Source organism: Pristiophorus japonicus, unplaced genomic scaffold (assembly GCF_044704955.1).
Source record: "Pristiophorus japonicus isolate sPriJap1 unplaced genomic scaffold, sPriJap1.hap1 HAP1_SCAFFOLD_685, whole genome shotgun sequence".
NCBI classification, from domain to species: Eukaryota; Metazoa; Chordata; class Chondrichthyes; family Pristiophoridae; genus Pristiophorus; species Pristiophorus japonicus.
This window is the reverse complement of record NW_027254598.1, coordinates 34516-57498: the sequence shown is the minus strand read 5'-3', so window position 1 is coordinate 57498 and position 22983 is coordinate 34516. Positions and strand designations below refer to the sequence as shown.

The following is a 22983-nucleotide window of genomic DNA, read 5'->3' as shown; positions in this document are numbered from 1 at the left end:
AGTATTTCCATCATTTTCTGTTTTAGTCTCTATCTCTTTCTCTCTATCTGTCTCTCTCCTTGTCACTGTCTTTATCATTGTCTTTCTCTCACTCTTTCCCTTTCTCTCATAATAGATCAAACACACAAATCTCTGTCTCTGTATGTGTTTGAGTCTTTTTCTCACCCAATCTGCCTCTCCTTCTCAGTCTCACACTTTCTGTCTCTCATTGTCTCTATCTCGGTGTCTGTCTCTCCCTGTTTGTCGGTTTGTCTCTGTCTCTCAATGTGTCTGTCGACTTCTCATGGTGTCCAGTTCTGTTCACAGCTCGATTCCTGCTCCGACAGAGCAGCTATCCGTCAGTTCCTCGTTAATGTAGTGGTGAGTATCCCCGCCTGTCACGCGGGAGACCGGGGTTCAATTCCCCGACGGGGAGGCAGATGTTTCAAAACGTTGATTTTTACTTCTGTTTCTTGGTAGATACATATTAAAAATTCCAGAGCGAAATCGAACTGTGAAAATACAGGTAGAGGAGTTTGCCTCTTCCAGATTTTTAGCAAACGGAGACTTTTTCAGGATTCTTTGGCCGTCTGCTGCACAGAGATGGATGACTGAGTTTTTTCTGAGTAACGTTTAAAAAGCCAGCGACACAGTAGTCGTGGCCGTGTGGTTAAGGCGATGGACTAGAAATCCATTGGGATTTTCCCGCGCAGGTTCGAATCCTGCCGATTACGATTCTCAGCATTTTTCATTCCATTTCACAATTTAACCAGTTCTCGACCAAACTGATCATGTGATAATTGGAATAACGTCCCACACCTTTCAACACTGACATTTGTTCTCATTTTTATTAATCTGCAATATTCACGATACATCCGTTTAAAAAATCGCAACAATCAGTCAAAGTTGCGACAGTGATTCAGCCTGTCTATCCCTCGAGATGTCTAAGGCATCTGTGCATGCCCGTTGGTGCGTGTAAATTTTTGGTTATATGTGTCTCTGTGTCTGTCTATCTCTATTTTTGTCTCTGTGTATGTGCAACTGTCTGTGGAAATCATCACCATGAATTTGGTATGTCCTGGAACTTATAAAAAAGACTTGGGGAAAATAATACGGTTGTGAACTTTTGTATCGGCTTTGGTTCAGTGGCAGCATTCTCGACTGAATCAGGAGTTTGTGTGTTCAACTCGCACTCCTTGGACTTGAGCATATCATCTTGGCTAACACTCAAGTGCAGCACTTGGGGAATTTTGCAATGTTGAAGCTGTTGACTTTCGGATGAAATGTTAAATTGAAGCTCCGTCTGCACCCTCGGGTGGATATGAAAGGTCCCAGAGCATTACTCGAAACAGAGTAGGAGAGTTGCCCCCGTGTAAATATTACTAAAAATGTTCGTAAATGCTCACTAAAAGACTATGTGCATGTGTTTGTATGTGGGGTTGGGGTTGAAGCCCAGTTTGTCACAGAGACAGAATCCAAACTCTCACAGGGCCAGGATAACCGAGTGGTTATGTCGTTCGCCTTAACTTCAAAGGGTTTTCCACCGTGGGTTCTTCCCCACTCCTGGTTTCTATTTATTTTAACACAAATTTCCTCCCATTCTGATCAGTGATGTCCGATTTTCATCGGTTGAATCAACAATTTTCTGTAACTATGTGTCACTCTGAACCGATAATGAAATGAAATTGTGAAATGTATCTGTGTCGCTCGGTCTCTGCCTCTCTCTCTCTCTACACAGAGCTGTGTATGTGTTTGTATGTCTGAGTCTTTGTCTCTCTCAGTCTGACTCACTCTGTCTGTCCCTGTTTCTCCGTTTGTCTCAGTCTCTCAATCTGTCTCTTTCTCACGGTGCCCACGTCTGTTCCAATGGGATTCTCTCAGATTCTTTGTCTGACTGGCTCTCTCTTTCCCATCATTTCGGTCTGTCCATTTCTTTGCCTGTCTCTGTTAGTCCCTGCCTCTAACCTGAGAAGTATTTCCATCATTTTCTGTTTTAGTCTCTATCTCTTTCTCTCTATCTGTCTCTCTCCTTGTCACTGTCTTTATCATTGTCTTTCTCTCACTCTTTCCCTTTCTCTCATAATAGATCAAACACACAAATCTCTGTCTCTGTATGTGTTTGAGTCTTTTTCTCACCCAATCTGCCTCTCCTTCTCAGTCTCACACTTTCTGTCTCTCATTGTCTCTATCTCGGTGTCTGTCTCTCCCTGTTTGTCGGTTTGTCTCTGTCTCTCAAAGTGTCTGTCGACTTCTCATGGTGTCCAGTTCTGTTCACAGCTCGATTCCTGCTCCGACAGAGCAGCTATCCGTCAGTTCCTCGTTAGTGTAGTGGTGAGTATCCCCGCCTGTCACGCGGGAGACCGGGGTTCAATTCCCCGACGGGGAGGCAGATGTTTCAAAACGTTGATTTTTACTTCTGTTTCTTGGTAGATACATATTAAAAATTCCAGAGCGAAATCGAACTGTGAAAATACAGGTCGAGGAGTTTGCCTCTTCCAGATTTTTAGGAAACGGAGACTTTTTCAGGATTCTTTGGCCGTCTGCTGCACAGAGATGGATGACTGAGTTTTTTCTGAGTAACGTTTAAAAAGCCAGCGACACAGTAGTCGTGGCCGTGTGGTTAAGGCGATGGACTAGAAATCCATTGGGATTTTCCCGCGCAGGTTCGAATCCTGCCGACTACGATTCTCAGCATTTTTCATTCCATTTCACAATTTAACCAGTTCTCGACCAAACTGATCATGTGATAATTGGAATAACGTCCCACACCTTTCAACACTGACATTTGTTCTCATTTTTATTAATCTGCAATATTCACGATACATCCGTTTAAAAAATCGCAACAATCAGTCAAAGTTGCGACAGTGATTCAGCCTGTCTATCCCTCGAGATGTCTAAGGCATCTGTGCATGCCCGTTGGTGCGTGTAAATTTTTGGTTATATGTGTCTCTGTGTCTGTCTATCTCTATTTTTGTCTCTGTGTATGTGCAACTGTCTGTGGAAATCATCACCATGAATTTGGTATGTCCTGGAACTTATAAAAAAGACTTGTGGAAAATAATACGGTTGTGAACTTTTGTATCGGCTTTGGTTCAGTGGCAGCATTCTCGACTGAATCAGGAGTTTGTGTGTTCAAGTCGCACTCCTTGGACTTGAGCATATCATCTTGGCTAACACTCAAGTGCAGCACTTGGGGAATTTTGCAATGTTGAAGCTGTTGACTTTCGGATGAAATGTTAAATTGAAGCTCCGTCTGCACCCTCGGGTGGATATGAAAGGTCCCAGAGCATTACTCGAAACAGAGTAGGAGAGTTGCCCCCGTGTAAATATTACTAAAAATGTTCGTAAATGCTCACTAAAAGACTATGTGCATGTGTTTGTATGTGGGGTTGGGGTTGAAGCCCAGTTTGTCACAGAGACAGAATCCAAACTCTCACAGGGCCAGGATAACCGAGTGGTTATGTCGTTCGCCTTAACTTCAAAGGGTTTTCCACCGTGGGTTCTTCCCCACTCCTGGTTTCTATTTATTTTAACACAAATTTCCTCCCATTCTGATCAGTGATGTCCGATTTTCATCGGTTGAATCAACAATTTTCTGTAACTATGTGTCACTCTGAACCGATAATGAAATGAAATTGTGAAATGTATCTGTGTCGCTCGGTCTCTGCCTCTCTCTCTCTCTACACAGAGCTGTGTATGTGTTTGTATGTCTGAGTCTTTGTCTCTCTCAGTCTGACTCACACTGTCTGTCCCTGTTTCTCCGTTTGTCTCAGTCTCTCAATCTGTCTCTTTCTCACAGTGCCCACGTCTGTTCCAATGGGATTCTCTCAGATTCTTTGTCTGACTGGCTCTCTCTTTCCCATCATTTCGGTCTGTCCATTTCTTTGCCTGTCTCTGTTAGTCCCTGCCTCTAACCTGAGAAGTATTTCCATCATTTTCTGTTTTAGTCTCTATCTCTTTCTCTCTATCTGTCTCTCTCCTTGTCACTGTCTTTATCATTGTCTTTCTCTCACTCTTTCCCTTTCTCTCATAATAGATCAAACACACAAATCTCTGTCTCTGTATGTGTTTGAGTCTTTTTCTCACCCAATCTGCCTCTCCTTCTCAGTCTCACACTTTCTGTCTCTCATTGTCTCTATCTCGGTGTCTGTCTCTCCCTGTTTGTCGGTTTGTCTCTGTCTCTCAATGTGTCTGTCGACTTCTCATGGTGTCCAGTTCTGTTCACAGCTCGATTCCTGCTCCGACAGAGCAGCTATCCGTCAGTTCCTCGTTAGTGTAGTGGTGAGTATCCCCGCCTGTCACGCGGGAGACCGGGGTTCAATTCCCCGACGGGGAGGCAGATGTTTCAAAACGTTGATTTTTACTTCTGTTTCTTGGTAGATACATATTAAAAATTCCAGAGCGAAATCGAACTGTGAAAATACAGGTCGAGGAGTTTGCCTCTTCCAGATTTTTAGGAAACGGAGACTTTTTCAGGATTCTTTGGCCGTCTGCTGCACAGAGATGGATGACTGAGTTTTTTCTGAGTAACGTTTAAAAAGCCAGCGACACAGTAGTCGTGGCCGTGTGGTTAAGGCGATGGACTAGAAATCCATTGGGATTTTCCCGCGCAGGTTCGAATCCTGCCGACTACGATTCTCAGCATTTTTCATTCCATTTCACAATTTAACCAGTTCTCGACCAAACTGATCATGTGATAATTGGAATAACGTCCCACACCTTTCAACACTGACATTTGTTCTCATTTTTATTAATCTGCAATATTCACGATACATCCGTTTAAAAAATCGCAACAATCAGTCAAAGTTGCGACAGTGATTCAGCCTGTCTATCCCTCGAGATGTCTAAGGCATCTGTGCATGCCCGTTGGTGCGTGTAAATTTTTGGTTATATGTGTCTCTGTGTCTGTCTATCTCTATTTTTGTCTCTGTGTATGTGCAACTGTCTGTGGAAATCATCACCATGAATTTGGTATGTCCTGGAACTTATAAAAAAGACTTGTGGAAAATAATACGGTTGTGAACTTTTGTATCGGCTTTGGTTCAGTGGCAGCATTCTCGACTGAATCAGGAGTTTGTGTGTTCAAGTCGCACTCCTTGGACTTGAGCATATCATCTTGGCTAACACTCAAGTGCAGCACTTGGGGAATTTTGCAATGTTGAAGCTGTTGACTTTCGGATGAAATGTTAAATTGAAGCTCCGTCTGCACCCTCGGGTGGATATGAAAGGTCCCAGAGCATTACTCGAAACAGAGTAGGAGAGTTGCCCCCGTGTAAATATTACTAAAAATGTTCGTAAATGCTCACTAAAAGACTATGTGCATGTGTTTGTATGTGGGGTTGGGGTTGAAGCCCAGTTTGTCACAGAGACAGAATCCAAACTCTCACAGGGCCAGGATAACCGAGTGGTTATGTCGTTCGCCTTAACTTCAAAGGGTTTTCCACCGTGGGTTCTTCCCCACTCCTGGTTTCTATTTATTTTAACACAAATTTCCTCCCATTCTGATCAGTGATGTCCGATTTTCATCGGTTGAATCAACAATTTTCTGTAACTATGTGTCACTCTGAACCGATAATGAAATGAAATTGTGAAATGTATCTGTGTCGCTCGGTCTCTGCCTCTCTCTCTCTCTACACAGAGCTGTGTATGTGTTTGTATGTCTGAGTCTTTGTCTCTCTCAGTCTGACTCACACTGTCTGTCCCTGTTTCTCCGTTTGTCTCAGTCTCTCAATCTGTCTCTTTCTCACGGTGCCCACGTCTGTTCCAATGGGATTCTCTCAGATTCTTTGTCTGACTGGCTCTCTCTTTCCCATCATTTCGGTCTGTCCATTTCTTTGCCTGTCTCTGTTAGTCCCTGCCTCTAACCTGAGAAGTATTTCCATCATTTTCTGTTTTAGTCTCTATCTCTTTCTCTCTATCTGTCTCTCTCCTTGTCACTGTCTTTATCATTGTCTTTCTCTCACTCTTTCCCTTTCTCTCATAATAGATCAAACACACAAATCTCTGTCTCTGTATGTGTTTGAGTCTTTTTCTCACCCAATCTGCCTCTCCTTCTCAGTCTCACACTTTCTGTATCTCATTGTCTCTATCTCGGTGTCTGTCTCTCCCTGTTTGTCGGTTTGTCTCTGTCTCTCAATGTGTCTGTCGACTTCTCATGGTGTCCAGTTCAGTTCACAGCTCGATTCCTGCTCCGACAGAGCAGCTATCCGTCAGTTCCTCGTTAGTGTAGTGGTGAGTATCCCCGCCTGTCACGCGGGAGACCGGGGTTCAATTCCCCGACGGGGAGGCAGATGTTTTAAAATGTTGATTTTTACTTCTGTTTCTTGGTAGATACATATTAAAAATTCCAGAGCGAAATCGAACTGTGAAAATACAGGTAGAGGAGTTTGCCTCTTCCAGATTTTTAGCAAACGGAGACTTTTTCAGGATTCTTTGGCCGTCTGCTGCACAGAGATGGATGACTGAGTTTTTTCTGAGTAACGTTTAAAAAGCCAGCGACACAGTAGTCGTGGCCGAGTGGTTAAGGCGATGGACTAGAAATCCATTGGGATTTTCCCGCGCAGGTTCAAATCCTGCCGACTACGATTCTCAGCATTTTTCATTCCATTTCACAATTTAACCAGTTCTCGACCAAACTGATCATGTGATAATTGGAATAACGTCCCACACCTTTCAACACTGACATTTGTTCTCATTTTTATTAATCTGCAATATTCACGATACATCCGTTTAAAAAATCGCAACAATCAGTCAAAGTTGCGACAGTGATTCAGCCTGTCTATCCCTCGAGATGTCTAAGGCATCTGTGCATGCCCGTTGGTGCGTGTAAATTTTTGGTTATATGTGTCTCTGTGTCTGTCTATCTCTATTTTTGTCTCTGTGTATGTGCAACTGTCTGTGGAAATCATCACCATGAATTTGGTATGTCCTGGAACTTATAAAAAAGACTTGGGGAAAATAATACGGTTGTGAACTTTTGTATCGGCTTTGGTTCAGTGGCAGCATTCTCGACTGAATCAGGAGTTTGTGTGTTCAACTCGCACTCCTTGGACTTGAGCATATCATCTTGGCTAACACTCAAGTGCAGCACTTGGGGAATTTTGCAATGTTGAAGCTGTTGACTTTCGGATGAAATGTTAAATTGAAGCTCCGTCTACACCCTCGGGTGGATATGAAAGGTCCCAGAGCATTACTCGAAACAGAGTAGGAGAGTTGCCCCCGTGTAAATATTACTAAAAATGTTCGTAAATGCTCACTAAAAGACTATGTGCATGTGTTTGTATGTGGGGTTGGGGTTGAAGCCCAGTTTGTCACAGAGACAGAATCCAAACTCTCACAGGGCCAGGATAACCGAGTGGTTATGTCGTTCGCCTTAACTTCAAAGGGTTTTCCACCGTGGGTTCTTCCCCACTCCTGGTTTCTATTTATTTTAACACAAATTTCCTCCCATTCTGATCAGTGATGTCCGATTTTCATCGGTTGAATCAACAATTTTCTGTAACTATGTGTCACTCTGAACCGATAATGAAATGAAATTGTGAAATGTATCTGTGTCGCTCGGTCTCTGCCTCTCTCTCTCTCTACACAGAACTGTGTATGTGTTTGTATGTCTGAGTCTTTGTCTCTCTCAGTCTGACTCACTCTGTCTGTCCCTGTTTCTCCGTTTGTCTCAGTCTCTCAATCTGTCTCTTTCTCACGGTGCCCACGTCTGTTCCAATGGGATTCTCTCAGATTCTTTGTCTGACTGGCTCTCTCTTTCCCATCATTTCGGTCTGTCCATTTCTTTGCCTGTCTCTGTTAGTCCCTGCCTCTAACCTGAGAAGTATTTCCATCATTTTCTGTTTTAGTCTCTATCTCTTTCTCTCTATCTGTCTCTCTCCTTGTCACTGTCTTTATCATTGTCTTTCTCTCACTCTTTCCCTTTCTCTCATAATAGATCAAACACACAAATCTCTGTCTCTGTATGTGTTTGAGTCTTTTTCTCACCCAATCTGCCTCTCCTTCTCAGTCTCACACTTTCTGTCTCTCATTGTCTCTATCTCGGTGTCTGTCTCTCCCTGTTTGTCGGTTTGTCTCTGTCTCTCAATGTGTCTGTCGACTTCTCATGGTGTCCAGTTCTGTTCACAGCTCGATTCCTGCTCCGACAGAGCAGCTATCCGTCAGTTCCTCGTTAATGTAGTGGTGAGTATCCCCGCCTGTCACGCGGGAGACCGGGGTTCAATTCCCCGACGGGGAGGCAGATGTTTCAAAACGTTGATTTTTACTTCTGTTTCTTGGTAGATACATATTAAAAATTCCAGAGCGAAATCGAACTGTGAAAATACAGGTAGAGGAGTTTGCCTCTTCCAGATTTTTAGCAAACGGAGACTTTTTCAGGATTCTTTGGCCGTCTGCTGCACAGAGATGGATGACTGAGTTTTTTCTGAGTAACGTTTAAAAAGCCAGCGACACAGTAGTCGTGGCCGTGTGGTTAAGGCGATGGACTAGAAATCCATTGGGATTTTCCCGCGCAGGTTCGAATCCTGCCGATTACGATTCTCAGCATTTTTCATTCCATTTCACAATTTAACCAGTTCTCGACCAAACTGATCATGTGATAATTGGAATAACGTCCCACACCTTTCAACACTGACATTTGTTCTCATTTTTATTAATCTGCAATATTCACGATACATCCGTTTAAAAAATCGCAACAATCAGTCAAAGTTGCGACAGTGATTCAGCCTGTCTATCCCTCGAGATGTCTAAGGCATCTGTGCATGCCCGTTGGTGCGTGTAAATTTTTGGTTATATGTGTCTCTGTGTCTGTCTATCTCTATTTTTGTCTCTGTGTATGTGCAACTGTCTGTGGAAATCATCACCATGAATTTGGTATGTCCTGGAACTTATAAAAAAGACTTGGGGAAAATAATACGGTTGTGAACTTTTGTATCGGCTTTGGTTCAGTGGCAGCATTCTCGACTGAATCAGGAGTTTGTGTGTTCAACTCGCACTCCTTGGACTTGAGCATATCATCTTGGCTAACACTCAAGTGCAGCACTTGGGGAATTTTGCAATGTTGAAGCTGTTGACTTTCGGATGAAATGTTAAATTGAAGCTCCGTCTGCACCCTCGGGTGGATATGAAAGGTCCCAGAGCATTACTCGAAACAGAGTAGGAGAGTTGCCCCCGTGTAAATATTACTAAAAATGTTCGTAAATGCTCACTAAAAGACTATGTGCATGTGTTTGTATGTGGGGTTGGGGTTGAAGCCCAGTTTGTCACAGAGACAGAATCCAAACTCTCACAGGGCCAGGATAACCGAGTGGTTATGTCGTTCGCCTTAACTTCAAAGGGTTTTCCACCGTGGGTTCTTCCCCACTCCTGGTTTCTATTTATTTTAACACAAATTTCCTCCCATTCTGATCAGTGATGTCCGATTTTCATCGGTTGAATCAACAATTTTCTGTAACTATGTGTCACTCTGAACCGATAATGAAATGAAATTGTGAAATGTATCTGTGTCGCTCGGTCTCTGCCTCTCTCTCTCTCTACACAGAGCTGTGTATGTGTTTGTATGTCTGAGTCTTTGTCTCTCTCAGTCTGACTCACTCTGTCTGTCCCTGTTTCTCCGTTTGTCTCAGTCTCTCAATCTGTCTCTTTCTCACGGTGCCCACGTCTGTTCCAATGGGATTCTCTCAGATTCTTTGTCTGACTGGCTCTCTCTTTCCCATCATTTCGGTCTGTCCATTTCTTTGCCTGTCTCTGTTAGTCCCTGCCTCTAACCTGAGAAGTATTTCCATCATTTTCTGTTTTAGTCTCTATCTCTTTCTCTCTATCTGTCTCTCTCCTTGTCACTGTCTTTATCATTGTCTTTCTCTCACTCTTTCCCTTTCTCTCATAATAGATCAAACACACAAATCTCTGTCTCTGTATGTGTTTGAGTCTTTTTCTCACCCAATCTGCCTCTCCTTCTCAGTCTCACACTTTCTGTCTCTCATTGTCTCTATCTCGGTGTCTGTCTCTCCCTGTTTGTCGGTTTGTCTCTGTCTCTCAAAGTGTCTGTCGACTTCTCATGGTGTCCAGTTCTGTTCACAGCTCGATTCCTGCTCCGACAGAGCAGCTATCCGTCAGTTCCTCGTTAGTGTAGTGGTGAGTATCCCCGCCTGTCACGCGGGAGACCGGGGTTCAATTCCCCGACGGGGAGGCAGATGTTTCAAAACGTTGATTTTTACTTCTGTTTCTTGGTAGATACATATTAAAAATTCCAGAGCGAAATCGAACTGTGAAAATACAGGTCGAGGAGTTTGCCTCTTCCAGATTTTTAGGAAACGGAGACTTTTTCAGGATTCTTTGGCCGTCTGCTGCACAGAGATGGATGACTGAGTTTTTTCTGAGTAACGTTTAAAAAGCCAGCGACACAGTAGTCGTGGCCGTGTGGTTAAGGCGATGGACTAGAAATCCATTGGGATTTTCCCGCGCAGGTTCGAATCCTGCCGACTACGATTCTCAGCATTTTTCATTCCATTTCACAATTTAACCAGTTCTCGACCAAACTGATCATGTGATAATTGGAATAACGTCCCACACCTTTCAACACTGACATTTGTTCTCATTTTTATTAATCTGCAATATTCACGATACATCCGTTTAAAAAATCGCAACAATCAGTCAAAGTTGCGACAGTGATTCAGCCTGTCTATCCCTCGAGATGTCTAAGGCATCTGTGCATGCCCGTTGGTGCGTGTAAATTTTTGGTTATATGTGTCTCTGTGTCTGTCTATCTCTATTTTTGTCTCTGTGTATGTGCAACTGTCTGTGGAAATCATCACCATGAATTTGGTATGTCCTGGAACTTATAAAAAAGACTTGTGGAAAATAATACGGTTGTGAACTTTTGTATCGGCTTTGGTTCAGTGGCAGCATTCTCGACTGAATCAGGAGTTTGTGTGTTCAAGTCGCACTCCTTGGACTTGAGCATATCATCTTGGCTAACACTCAAGTGCAGCACTTGGGGAATTTTGCAATGTTGAAGCTGTTGACTTTCGGATGAAATGTTAAATTGAAGCTCCGTCTGCACCCTCGGGTGGATATGAAAGGTCCCAGAGCATTACTCGAAACAGAGTAGGAGAGTTGCCCCCGTGTAAATATTACTAAAAATGTTCGTAAATGCTCACTAAAAGACTATGTGCATGTGTTTGTATGTGGGGTTGGGGTTGAAGCCCAGTTTGTCACAGAGACAGAATCCAAACTCTCACAGGGCCAGGATAACCGAGTGGTTATGTCGTTCGCCTTAACTTCAAAGGGTTTTCCACCGTGGGTTCTTCCCCACTCCTGGTTTCTATTTATTTTAACACAAATTTCCTCCCATTCTGATCAGTGATGTCCGATTTTCATCGGTTGAATCAACAATTTTCTGTAACTATGTGTCACTCTGAACCGATAATGAAATGAAATTGTGAAATGTATCTGTGTCGCTCGGTCTCTGCCTCTCTCTCTCTCTACACAGAGCTGTGTATGTGTTTGTATGTCTGAGTCTTTGTCTCTCTCAGTCTGACTCACACTGTCTGTCCCTGTTTCTCCGTTTGTCTCAGTCTCTCAATCTGTCTCTTTCTCACAGTGCCCACGTCTGTTCCAATGGGATTCTCTCAGATTCTTTGTCTGACTGGCTCTCTCTTTCCCATCATTTCGGTCTGTCCATTTCTTTGCCTGTCTCTGTTAGTCCCTGCCTCTAACCTGAGAAGTATTTCCATCATTTTCTGTTTTAGTCTCTATCTCTTTCTCTCTATCTGTCTCTCTCCTTGTCACTGTCTTTATCATTGTCTTTCTCTCACTCTTTCCCTTTCTCTCATAATAGATCAAACACACAAATCTCTGTCTCTGTATGTGTTTGAGTCTTTTTCTCACCCAATCTGCCTCTCCTTCTCAGTCTCACACTTTCTGTCTCTCATTGTCTCTATCTCGGTGTCTGTCTCTCCCTGTTTGTCGGTTTGTCTCTGTCTCTCAATGTGTCTGTCGACTTCTCATGGTGTCCAGTTCTGTTCACAGCTCGATTCCTGCTCCGACAGAGCAGCTATCCGTCAGTTCCTCGTTAGTGTAGTGGTGAGTATCCCCGCCTGTCACGCGGGAGACCGGGGTTCAATTCCCCGACGGGGAGGCAGATGTTTCAAAACGTTGATTTTTACTTCTGTTTCTTGGTAGATACATATTAAAAATTCCAGAGCGAAATCGAACTGTGAAAATACAGGTCGAGGAGTTTGCCTCTTCCAGATTTTTAGGAAACGGAGACTTTTTCAGGATTCTTTGGCCGTCTGCTGCACAGAGATGGATGACTGAGTTTTTTCTGAGTAACGTTTAAAAAGCCAGCGACACAGTAGTCGTGGCCGTGTGGTTAAGGCGATGGACTAGAAATCCATTGGGATTTTCCCGCGCAGGTTCGAATCCTGCCGACTACGATTCTCAGCATTTTTCATTCCATTTCACAATTTAACCAGTTCTCGACCAAACTGATCATGTGATAATTGGAATAACGTCCCACACCTTTCAACACTGACATTTGTTCTCATTTTTATTAATCTGCAATATTCACGATACATCCGTTTAAAAAATCGCAACAATCAGTCAAAGTTGCGACAGTGATTCAGCCTGTCTATCCCTCGAGATGTCTAAGGCATCTGTGCATGCCCGTTGGTGCGTGTAAATTTTTGGTTATATGTGTCTCTGTGTCTGTCTATCTCTATTTTTGTCTCTGTGTATGTGCAACTGTCTGTGGAAATCATCACCATGAATTTGGTATGTCCTGGAACTTATAAAAAAGACTTGTGGAAAATAATACGGTTGTGAACTTTTGTATCGGCTTTGGTTCAGTGGCAGCATTCTCGACTGAATCAGGAGTTTGTGTGTTCAAGTCGCACTCCTTGGACTTGAGCATATCATCTTGGCTAACACTCAAGTGCAGCACTTGGGGAATTTTGCAATGTTGAAGCTGTTGACTTTCGGATGAAATGTTAAATTGAAGCTCCGTCTGCACCCTCGGGTGGATATGAAAGGTCCCAGAGCATTACTCGAAACAGAGTAGGAGAGTTGCCCCCGTGTAAATATTACTAAAAATGTTCGTAAATGCTCACTAAAAGACTATGTGCATGTGTTTGTATGTGGGGTTGGGGTTGAAGCCCAGTTTGTCACAGAGACAGAATCCAAACTCTCACAGGGCCAGGATAACCGAGTGGTTATGTCGTTCGCCTTAACTTCAAAGGGTTTTCCACCGTGGGTTCTTCCCCACTCCTGGTTTCTATTTATTTTAACACAAATTTCCTCCCATTCTGATCAGTGATGTCCGATTTTCATCGGTTGAATCAACAATTTTCTGTAACTATGTGTCACTCTGAACCGATAATGAAATGAAATTGTGAAATGTATCTGTGTCGCTCGGTCTCTGCCTCTCTCTCTCTCTACACAGAGCTGTGTATGTGTTTGTATGTCTGAGTCTTTGTCTCTCTCAGTCTGACTCACACTGTCTGTCCCTGTTTCTCCGTTTGTCTCAGTCTCTCAATCTGTCTCTTTCTCACGGTGCCCACGTCTGTTCCAATGGGATTCTCTCAGATTCTTTGTCTGACTGGCTCTCTCTTTCCCATCATTTCGGTCTGTCCATTTCTTTGCCTGTCTCTGTTAGTCCCTGCCTCTAACCTGAGAAGTATTTCCATCATTTTCTGTTTTAGTCTCTATCTCTTTCTCTCTATCTGTCTCTCTCCTTGTCACTGTCTTTATCATTGTCTTTCTCTCACTCTTTCCCTTTCTCTCATAATAGATCAAACACACAAATCTCTGTCTCTGTATGTGTTTGAGTCTTTTTCTCACCCAATCTGCCTCTCCTTCTCAGTCTCACACTTTCTGTCTCTCATTGTCTCTATCTCGGTGTCTGTCTCTCCCTGTTTGTCGGTTTGTCTCTGTCTCTCAATGTGTCTGTCGACTTCTCATGGTGTCCAGTTCTGTTCACAGCTCGATTCCTGCTCCGACAGAGCAGCTATCCGTCAGTTCCTCGTTAGTGTAGTGGTGAGTATCCCCGCCTGTCACGCGGGAGACCGGGGTTCAATTCCCCGACGGGGAGGCAGATGTTTTAAAATGTTGATTTTTCCTTCTGTTTCTTGGTAGATACATATTAAAAATTCCAGAGCGAAATCGAACTGTGAAAATACAGGTAGAGGAGTTTGCCTCTTCCAGATTTTTAGCAAACGGAGACTTTTTCAGGATTCTTTGGCCGTCTGCTGCACAGAGATGGATGACTGAGTTTTTTCTGAGTAACGTTTAAAAAGCCAGCGACACAGTAGTCGTGGCCGAGTGGTTAAGGCGATGGACTAGAAATCCATTGGGATTTTCCCGCGCAGGTTCGAATCCTGCCGACTACGATTCTCAGCATTTTTCATTCCATTTCACAATTTAACCAGTTCTCGACCAAACTGATCATGTGATAATTGGAATAACGTCCCACACCTTTCAACACTGACATTTGTTCTCATTTTTATTAATCTGCAATATTCACGATACATCCGTTTAAAAAATCGTAACAATCAGTCAAAGTTGCGACAGTGATTCAGCCTGTCTATCCCTCGAGATGTCTAAGGCATCTGTGCATGCCCGTTGGTGCGTGTAAATTTTTGCTTATGTGTGTCTCTGTGTCTGTCTATCTCTATTTTTGTCTCTGTGTATGTTCAACTGTCTGTGGAAATCATCACCATGAATTTGGTATGTCTGGAACTTATAAAAAAGACTTGGGGAAAATAATACGGTTGTGAACTTTTGTATCGGCTTTGGTTCAGTGGCAGCATTCTCGACTGAATCAGGAGTTTGTGTGTTCAAGTCGCACTCCTTGGACTTGAGCATATCATCTTGGCTAACACTCAAGTGCAGCACTTGGGGAATTTTGAAATGTTGAAGCTGTTGACTTTCGGATGAAATGTTAAATTGAAGCTCCGTCTGCACCCTCGGGTGGATATGAAAGGTCCCAGAGCATTACTCGAAACAGAGTAGGAGAGTTGCCCCCGTGTCAATATTCCTCAAAATGTTCGTAAATGCTCACTAAAAGACTATGTGCATGTGTTTCTATGTGGGGTTGGGGTTGAAGCCCAGTTTGTCACAGAGACAGAATCCAAACTCTCACAGGGCCAGGATAACCGAGTGGTTATGTCGTTGGCCTTAAACTTCAAAGGGTTTTCCACCGTGGGTTCTTCCCCACTCCTGGTTTCTATTTATTTTACACAGATTTCCTCCCATTCTGATCAGTGATGTCCGATTTTCATCGGTTGAATCAACAATTTTCTGTAACTATGTGTCACTCTGAACCGATAATGAAATGAAATTGTGAAATGTATCTGTGTCGCTCGGTCTCTGCCTCTCTCTCTCTCTCCACAGAGCTGTGTATGTGTTTGTATGTCTGAGTCTTTGTCTCTCTCAGTCTGACTCACTCTGTCTGTCACTGTTTCTCCGTTTGTCTCAATCTCTCAATCTGTCTCTTTCTCACGGTGCCCACGTCTGTTCCAATGGGATTCTCTCAGATTCTTTGTCTGACTGGCTCTCTCTTTCCCATCATTTCGGTCTGTCCATTTCTTTGCCTGTCTCTGTTAGTCCCTGCCTCTAACCTGAGAAGTATTTCCATCATTTTCTATTTTAGTCTCTATCTCTTTCTCTCTATCTGTCTCTCTCCTTGTCACTGTCTTTATCATTGTCTTTCTCTCACTCTTTCCCTTTCTTTCTTAATAGATCAAACACACAAATCTCTGTCTCTGTATGTGTTTGAGTCTTTTTCTCACCCAATCTGCCTCTCCTTCTCAGTCTCACACTTTCTGTCTCTCGTTGTCTCTATCTCGGTGTCTGTCTCTCCCTGTTTGTCGGTTTGTCTCTGTCTCTCAATGTGTCTGTCGACTTCTCATGGTGTCCAGTTCTGTTCACAGCTCGATTCCTGCTCCGACAGAGCAGCTATCCGTCAGTTCCTCGTTAGTATAGTGGTGAGTATCCCCGCCTGTCACGTGGGAGACTGGGGTTCAATTCCCCGACGGGGAAGCAGATGTTTCAAAATGTTGATTTTTACTTCTGTTTCTTGGTAGAGACATATTAAAAATTCCAGAGCGAAATCGAACTGTGAAAATACATGTGGAGGAGTTTGCCTCTTCCAGATTTTTAGCAAACGGAGACTTTTTCAGGATTCTTTGGCCGTCTGCTGCACAGAGATGGATGACTGAGTTTTTTCTGAGTAACGTTTAAAAAGCCAGCGACACCGTAGTCGTGGCCGAGTGGTTAAGGCGATGGACTAGAAATCCATTGGGATTTTCCCGCGCAGGTTCGAATCCTGCCGACTACGATTCACAGCATTTTTCATTCCATTTCACAATTTAACCAGTTCGCCACCAAACTGATCATGTGATAATTGGAATAACGTCCCAGACCTTTCAACACTGACATTTGTTCTCATTTTTATTCATCTGCAATATTCACGATACATCCGATTAAAAAATCGCAACAATCAGTCAAAGTTGCGACACTGATTCAGCCTGTCTATCCCTCGAGATGTCTAAGGCAGCTGTGCATGCCCGTTGGTGCGTGTACATTTTTGCTTATGTGTGTCTCTGTGTCTGTCTATCTCTATTTTTGTCTCTGTGTATGTGCAACTGTCTGTGGAAATCATCACCATGAATTTGGTATGTCCTGGAACTTTTAAAAAAGACTTGGGGAAAAAAATACGGTTGTGAACTTTTGTATCGGCTTTGGTTCAGTGGCAGCATTCTCGACTGAATCAGGAGTTTGTGTGTTCAAGTCGCACTCCTTGGACTTGAGCATATCATCTTGGCTAACACTCAAGTGCAGCACTTGGGGAATTTTGCAATGTTGAAGCTGTTGACTTTCGGATGAAATGTTAAATTGAAGCTCCGTCTGCACCCTCGGGTGGATATGAAAGGTCCCAGAGCATTACTCGAAACAGAGTAGGAGAGTTGCCCCCGTGTCAATATTCCTCAAAATGTTCGTAAATGCTCACTAAAAGACTATGTGCATGTGTTTGTATGTGGGGTTGGGGTTGAAGCCCAGTTTGTCACAGAGACAGAATCCAAACTCTCACAGGGCCAGGATAACCGAGTGGTTATGTCGTTGGCCTTAAACTTCAAAGGGTTTTCCACCGTGGGTTCTTCCCCACTCCTGGTTTCTATTTATTTTACACAGATTTCCTCCCATTCTGATCAGTGATGTCCGATTTTAATCGGTTGAATCAACAATTTTCTGTAACTATGTGTCACTCTGAACCGATAATGAAATGAAATTGTGAAATGTATCTGTGTCGCTCGGTCTCTGCCTCTCTCTCTCTCTCCACAGAGCTGTGTATGTGTTTGTATGTCTGAGTCTTTGTCTCTCTCAGTCTGACTCACTCTGTCTGTCACTGTTTCTCCGTTTGTCTCAATCTCTCAATCTGTCTCTTTCTCACGGTGCCCACGACTGTTCCAATGGGATTCTCTCAGATTCTTTGTCTGACTGGCTCTCTCTTTCCCATCATTTCGGTCTGTCCATTTCTTTGCCTGTCTCTGTTAGTCCCTGCCTCTTACCTGAGAAGTATTTCCATCATTTTCTATTTTAGTCACTATCTCTTTCTCTCTATCTGTCTCTCTCCTTGTCACTGTCTTTATCATTGTCTTTCTCTCACTCTTTCCCTTTCTTTCTTAATAGATCAAACACACAAATCTCTGTCTCTGTATGTGTTTGAGTCTTTTTCTCACCCAATCTGCCTCTCCTTCTCAGTCTCACACTTTCTGTCTCTCGTTGTCTCTATCTCGGTGTCTGTCTCTCCCTGTTTGTCGGTTTGTCTCTGTCTCTCAATGTGTCTGTCGACTTCTCATGGTGTCCAGTTCTGTTCACAGCTCGATTCCTGCTCCGACAGAGCAGCTATCCGTCAGTTCCTCGTTAGTATAGTGGTGAGTATCCCCGCCTGTCACGTGGGAGACCGGGGTTCAATTCCCCGACGGGGAGGCAGATGTTTCAAAATGTTGATTTTTACTTCTGTTTCTTGGTAGATACATATTAAAAATTCCAGAGCGAAATCGAACTGTGAAAATACATGTGGAGGAGTTTGCCTCTTCCAGATTTTTAGCAAACGGAGACTTTTTCAGGATACTTTGGCCGTCTGCTGCACAGAGATGGATGACTGAGTTTTTTCTGAGTGACGTTTAAAAAGCCAGCGACACCGTAGTCGTGGCCGAGTGGTTAAGGCGATGGACTAGAAATCCATTGGGATTTTCCCGCGCAGGTTCGAATCCTGCCGACTACGATTCGCAGCATTTTTCATTCCATTTCACAATTTAACCAGTTCTCGACCAAACTGATCATGTGATAATTGGAATAACGTCCCAGACCTTTCAACACTGACATTTGTTCTCATTTTTATTCATCTGCAATATTCACGATACATCCGATTAAAAAATCGCAACAATCAGTCAAAGTTGCGACACTGATTCAGCCTGTCTATCCCTCGAGATGTCTAAGGCAGCTGTGCATGCCCGTTGGTGCGTGTAAATTTTTGCTTATGTGTGTCTCTGTGTCTGTCTATCTCTATTTTTGTCTCTGTGTATGTGCAACTGTCTGTGGAAATCATCACCATGAATTTGGTATGTCCTGGAACTTTTAAAAAAGACTTGGGGAAAAAAATACGGTTGTGAACTTTTGTATCGGCTTTGGTTCAGTGGCAGCATTCTCGACTGAATCAGGAGTTTGTGTGTTCAAGTCGCACTCCTTGGACTTGAGCATATCATCTTGGCTAACACTCAAGTGCAGCACTTGGGGAATTTTGCAATGTTGAAGCTGTTGACTTTCGGATGAAATGTTAAATTGAAGCTCCGTCTGCACCCTCGGGTGGATATGAAAGGTCCCAGAGCATTACTCGAAACAGAGTAGGAGAGTTGCCCCCGTGTCAATATTCCTCAAAATGTTCGTAAATGCTCACTAAAAGACTATGTGCATGTGTTTGTATGTGGGGTTGGGGTTGAAGCCCAGTTTGTCACAGAGACAGAATCCAAACTCTCACAGGGCCAGGATAACCGAGTGGTTATGTCGTTGGCCTTAAACTTCAAAGGGTTTTCCACCGTGGGTTCTTCCCCACTCCTGGTTTCTATTTATTTTACACAGATTTCCTCCCATTCTGATCAGTGATGTCCGATTTTCATCGGTTGAATCAACAATTTTCTGTAACTATGTGTCACTCTGAACCGATAATGAAATGAAATTGTGAAATGTATCTGTGTCGCTCGGTCTCTGCCTCTCTCTCTCTCTCCACAGAGCTGTGTATGTGTTTGTATGTCTGAGTCTTTGTCTCTCTCAGTCTGACTCACTCTGTCTGTCCCTGTTTCTCCGTTTGTCTCAGTCTCTCAATCTGTCTCTTTCTCACGGTGCCCACGTCTGTTCCAATGGGATTCTCTCAGATTCTTTGTCTGACTGGCTCTCTCTTTCCCATCATTTCGGTCTGTCCATTTCTTTGCCTGTCTCTGTTAGTCCCTGCCTCTAACCTGAGAAGTATTTCCATCATTTTCTGTTTTAGTCTCTATCTCTTTCTCTCTATCTGTCTCTCTCCTTGTCACTGTCTTTATCATTGTCTTTCTCTCACTCTTTCCCTTTCTCTCATAATAGATCAAACACACAAATCTCTGTCTCTGTATGTGTTTGAGTCTTTTTCTCACCCAATCTGCCTCTCCTTCTCAGTCTCACACTTTCTGTCTCTCATTGTCTCTATCTCGGTGTCTGTCTCTCCCTGTTTGTCGGTTTGTCTCTGTCTCTCAATGTGTCTGTCGACTTCTCATGGTGTCCAGTTCTGTTCACAGCTCGATTCCTGCTCCGACAGAGCAGCTATCCGTCAGTTCCTCGTTAGTGTAGTGGTGAGTATCCCCGCCTGTCACGCGGGAGACCGGGGTTCAATTCCCTGACGGGGAGGCAGATGTTTTAAAATGTTGATTTTTCCTTCTGTTTCTTGGTAGATACATATTAAAAATTCCAGAGCGAAATCGAACTGTGAAAATACAGGTAGAGGAGTTTGCCTCTTCCAGATTTTTAGCAAACGGAGACTTTTTCAGGATTCTTTGGCCGTCTGCTGCACAGAGATGGATGACTGAGTTTTTTCTGAGTAACGTTTAAAAAGCCAGCGACACAGTAGTCGTGGCCGAGTGGTTAAGGCGATGGACTAGAAATCCATTGGGATTTTCCCGCGCAGGTTCGAATCCTGCCGACTACGATTCTCAGCATTTTTCATTCCATTTCACAATTTAACCAGTTCTCGACCAAACTGATCATGTGATAATTGGAATAACGTCCCACACCTTTCAACACTGACATTTGTTCTCATTTTTATTAATCTGCAATATTCACGATACATCCGTTTAAAAAATCGTAACAATCAGTCAAAGTTGCGACAGTGATTCAGCCTGTCTATCCCTCGAGATGTCTAAGGCATCTGTGCATGCCCGTTGGTGCGTGTAAATTTTTGGTTATATGTGTCTCTGTGTCTGTCTATCTCTATTTTTGTCTCTGTGTATGTTCAACTGTCTGTGGAAATCATCACCATGAATTTGGTATGTCTGGAACTTATAAAAAAGACTTGGGGAAAATAATACGGTTGTGAACTTTTGTATCGGCTTTGGTTCAGTGGCAGCATTCTCGACTGAATCAGGAGTTTGTGTGTTCAAGTCGCACTCCTTGGACTTGAGCATATCATCTTGGCTAACACTCAAGTGCAGCACTTGGGGAATTTTGCAATGTTGAAGCTGTTGACTTTCGGATGAAATGTTAAATTGAAGCTCCGTCTGCACCCTCGGGTGGATATGAAAGGTCCCAGAGCATTACTCGAAACAGAGTAGGAGAGTTGCCCCCGTGTCAATATTCCTCAAAATGTTCGTAAATGCTCACTAAAAGACTATGTGCATGTGTTTGTATGTGGGGTTGGGGTTGAAGCCCAGTTTGTCACAGAGACAGAATCCAAACTCTCACAGTGCCAGGATAACCGAGTGGTTATGTCGTTGGCCTTAAACTTCAAAGGGTTTTCCACCGTGGGTTCTTCCCCACTCCTGGTTTCTATTTATTTTACACAGATTTCCTCCCATTCTGATCAGTGATGTCCGATTTTCATCGGTTGAATCAACAATTTTCTGTAAATATGTGTCACTCTGAACCGATAATGAAATGAAATTGTGAAATGTATCTGTGTCGCTCGGTCTCTGCCTCTCTCTCTCTCTCCACAGAGCTGTGTATGTGTTTGTATGTCTGAGTCTTTGTCTCTCTCAGTCTGACTCACTCTGTCTGTCACTGTTTCTCCGTTTGTCTCAGTCTCTCAATCTGTCTCTTTCTCACGGTGCCCACGTCTGTTCCAATGGGATTCTCTCAGATTCTTTGTCTGACTGGCTCTCTCTTTCCCATCATTTCGGTCTGTCCATTTCTTTGCCTGTCTCTGTTAGTCCCTGCCTCTAACCTGAGAAGTATTTCCATCATTTTCTGTTTTAGTCTCTATCTCTTTCTCTCTATCTGTCTCTCTCCTTGTCACTGTCTTTATCATTGTCTTTCTCTCACTCTTTCCCTTTCTCTCTTAATAGATCAAACACACAAATCTCTGTCTCTGTATGTGTTTGAGTCTTTTTCTCACCCAATCTGCCTCTCCTTCTCAGTCTCACACTTTCTGTCTCTCGTTGTCTCTATCTCGGTGTCTGTCTCTCCCTGTTTGTCGGTTTGTCTCTGTCTCTCAATGTGTCTGTCGACTTCTCATGGTGTTCAGTTCTGTTCACAGCTCGATTCCTGCTCCGACAGAGCAGCTATCCGTCAGTTCCTCGTTAGTATAGTGGTGAGTATCCCCGCCTGTCACGCGGGAGACCGGGGTTCGAACCCCCGACGGGAAGGCAGATGTTTCAAAATGTTGATTTTTACTTCTGTTTCTTGGTAGATACATATTAAAAATTCCAGAGCGAAATCGAACTGTGAAAATACATGTGGAGGAGTTTGCCTCTTCCAGATTTTTAGCAAACGGAGACTTTTTCAGGATTCTTTGGCCGTCTGCTGCACAGAGATGGATGACTGAGTTTTTTCTGAGTAACGTTTAAAAAGCCAGCGACACCGTAGTCGTGGCCGAGTGGTTAAGGCGATGGACTAGAAATCCATTGGGATTTTCCCGCGCAGGTTCGAATCCTGCCGACTACGATTCGCAGCATTTTTCATTCCATTTCACAATTTAACCAGTTCGCTACCAAACTGATCATGTGATAATTGGAATAACGTCCCAGACCTTTCAACACTGACATTTGTTCTCATTTTTATTCATCTGCAATATTCACGATACATCCGATTAAAAAATCGCAACAATCAGTCAAAGTTGCGACACTGATTCAGCCTGTCTATCCCTCGAGATGTCTAAGGCAGCTGTGCATGCCCGTTGGTGCGTGTAAATTTTTGCTTATGTGTGTCTCTGTGTCTGTCTATCTCTATTTTTGTCTCTGTGTATGTGCAACTGTCTGTGGAAATCATCACCATGAATTTGGTATGTCCTGGAACTTATAAAAAAGAGTTGGGGAAAATAATACGGTTGTGAACTTTTGTATCGGCTTTGGTTCAGTGGCAGCATTCTCGACTGAATCATGAGTTTGTGTGTTCAAGTCGCACTCCTTGGACTTGAGCATATCATCTTGGCTAACACTCAAGTGCAGCACTTGGGGAATTTTGCAATGTTGAAGCTGTTGACTTTCGGATGAAATGTTAAATTGAAGCTCCGTCTGCACCCTCGGGTGGATATGAAAGGTCCCAGAGCATTACTCGAAACAGAGTAGGAGAGTTGCCCCCGTGTCAATATTCCTCAAAATGTTCGTAAATGCTCACTAAAAGACTATGTGCATGTGTTTGTATGTGGGGTTGGGGTTGAAGCCCAGTTTGTCACAGAGACAGAATCCAAACTCTCACAGGGCCAGGATAACCGAGTGGTTATGTCGTTGGCCTTAAACTTCAAAGGGTTTTCCACCGTGGGTTCTT

General features: G+C 43.5%; 24 non-coding genes across 24 annotated transcripts; all 24 read left to right on the top strand.

Moving 5' to 3' along the window:
* The first annotated feature begins 343 nt into the window (after positions 1 to 343).
* Positions 344 to 415, top strand: trnad-guc (transfer RNA aspartic acid (anticodon GUC)). The gene has a single exon. It is a non-coding gene; the product is annotated as a tRNA-Asp (tRNA).
* Positions 416 to 631: 216 nt separating this feature from the next.
* On the top strand, positions 632 to 713 carry trnas-aga (transfer RNA serine (anticodon AGA)). The gene has a single exon. It is a non-coding gene; the product is annotated as a tRNA-Ser (tRNA).
* A 1580-nt stretch (positions 714 to 2293) lies between these two features.
* trnad-guc (transfer RNA aspartic acid (anticodon GUC)) lies at positions 2294 to 2365 on the top strand. Its single transcript has one exon. It is a non-coding gene; the product is annotated as a tRNA-Asp (tRNA).
* A 216-nt stretch (positions 2366 to 2581) lies between these two features.
* On the top strand, positions 2582 to 2663 carry trnas-aga (transfer RNA serine (anticodon AGA)). The gene has a single exon. It is a non-coding gene; the product is annotated as a tRNA-Ser (tRNA).
* Positions 2664 to 4243: 1580 nt separating this feature from the next.
* Positions 4244 to 4315, top strand: trnad-guc (transfer RNA aspartic acid (anticodon GUC)). Its single transcript has one exon. It is a non-coding gene; the product is annotated as a tRNA-Asp (tRNA).
* A 216-nt stretch (positions 4316 to 4531) lies between these two features.
* trnas-aga (transfer RNA serine (anticodon AGA)) lies at positions 4532 to 4613 on the top strand. Its single transcript has one exon. It is a non-coding gene; the product is annotated as a tRNA-Ser (tRNA).
* Positions 4614 to 6193: 1580 nt separating this feature from the next.
* On the top strand, positions 6194 to 6265 carry trnad-guc (transfer RNA aspartic acid (anticodon GUC)). Its single transcript has one exon. It is a non-coding gene; the product is annotated as a tRNA-Asp (tRNA).
* A 216-nt stretch (positions 6266 to 6481) lies between these two features.
* Positions 6482 to 6563, top strand: trnas-aga (transfer RNA serine (anticodon AGA)). Its single transcript has one exon. It is a non-coding gene; the product is annotated as a tRNA-Ser (tRNA).
* A 1580-nt stretch (positions 6564 to 8143) lies between these two features.
* Positions 8144 to 8215, top strand: trnad-guc (transfer RNA aspartic acid (anticodon GUC)). Its single transcript has one exon. It is a non-coding gene; the product is annotated as a tRNA-Asp (tRNA).
* Positions 8216 to 8431: 216 nt separating this feature from the next.
* trnas-aga (transfer RNA serine (anticodon AGA)) lies at positions 8432 to 8513 on the top strand. The gene has a single exon. It is a non-coding gene; the product is annotated as a tRNA-Ser (tRNA).
* A 1580-nt stretch (positions 8514 to 10093) lies between these two features.
* Positions 10094 to 10165, top strand: trnad-guc (transfer RNA aspartic acid (anticodon GUC)). Its single transcript has one exon. It is a non-coding gene; the product is annotated as a tRNA-Asp (tRNA).
* A 216-nt stretch (positions 10166 to 10381) lies between these two features.
* On the top strand, positions 10382 to 10463 carry trnas-aga (transfer RNA serine (anticodon AGA)). Its single transcript has one exon. It is a non-coding gene; the product is annotated as a tRNA-Ser (tRNA).
* A 1580-nt stretch (positions 10464 to 12043) lies between these two features.
* trnad-guc (transfer RNA aspartic acid (anticodon GUC)) lies at positions 12044 to 12115 on the top strand. The gene has a single exon. It is a non-coding gene; the product is annotated as a tRNA-Asp (tRNA).
* Positions 12116 to 12331: 216 nt separating this feature from the next.
* Positions 12332 to 12413, top strand: trnas-aga (transfer RNA serine (anticodon AGA)). Its single transcript has one exon. It is a non-coding gene; the product is annotated as a tRNA-Ser (tRNA).
* Positions 12414 to 13993: 1580 nt separating this feature from the next.
* On the top strand, positions 13994 to 14065 carry trnad-guc (transfer RNA aspartic acid (anticodon GUC)). The gene has a single exon. It is a non-coding gene; the product is annotated as a tRNA-Asp (tRNA).
* A 216-nt stretch (positions 14066 to 14281) lies between these two features.
* On the top strand, positions 14282 to 14363 carry trnas-aga (transfer RNA serine (anticodon AGA)). The gene has a single exon. It is a non-coding gene; the product is annotated as a tRNA-Ser (tRNA).
* Positions 14364 to 15942: 1579 nt separating this feature from the next.
* trnad-guc (transfer RNA aspartic acid (anticodon GUC)) lies at positions 15943 to 16014 on the top strand. The gene has a single exon. It is a non-coding gene; the product is annotated as a tRNA-Asp (tRNA).
* A 216-nt stretch (positions 16015 to 16230) lies between these two features.
* On the top strand, positions 16231 to 16312 carry trnas-aga (transfer RNA serine (anticodon AGA)). The gene has a single exon. It is a non-coding gene; the product is annotated as a tRNA-Ser (tRNA).
* Positions 16313 to 17892: 1580 nt separating this feature from the next.
* On the top strand, positions 17893 to 17964 carry trnad-guc (transfer RNA aspartic acid (anticodon GUC)). The gene has a single exon. It is a non-coding gene; the product is annotated as a tRNA-Asp (tRNA).
* Positions 17965 to 18180: 216 nt separating this feature from the next.
* Positions 18181 to 18262, top strand: trnas-aga (transfer RNA serine (anticodon AGA)). The gene has a single exon. It is a non-coding gene; the product is annotated as a tRNA-Ser (tRNA).
* Positions 18263 to 19842: 1580 nt separating this feature from the next.
* trnad-guc (transfer RNA aspartic acid (anticodon GUC)) lies at positions 19843 to 19914 on the top strand. The gene has a single exon. It is a non-coding gene; the product is annotated as a tRNA-Asp (tRNA).
* Positions 19915 to 20130: 216 nt separating this feature from the next.
* Positions 20131 to 20212, top strand: trnas-aga (transfer RNA serine (anticodon AGA)). The gene has a single exon. It is a non-coding gene; the product is annotated as a tRNA-Ser (tRNA).
* A 1579-nt stretch (positions 20213 to 21791) lies between these two features.
* On the top strand, positions 21792 to 21863 carry trnad-guc (transfer RNA aspartic acid (anticodon GUC)). Its single transcript has one exon. It is a non-coding gene; the product is annotated as a tRNA-Asp (tRNA).
* Positions 21864 to 22079: 216 nt separating this feature from the next.
* trnas-aga (transfer RNA serine (anticodon AGA)) lies at positions 22080 to 22161 on the top strand. Its single transcript has one exon. It is a non-coding gene; the product is annotated as a tRNA-Ser (tRNA).
* Positions 22162 to 22983: the final 822 nt, after the last annotated feature.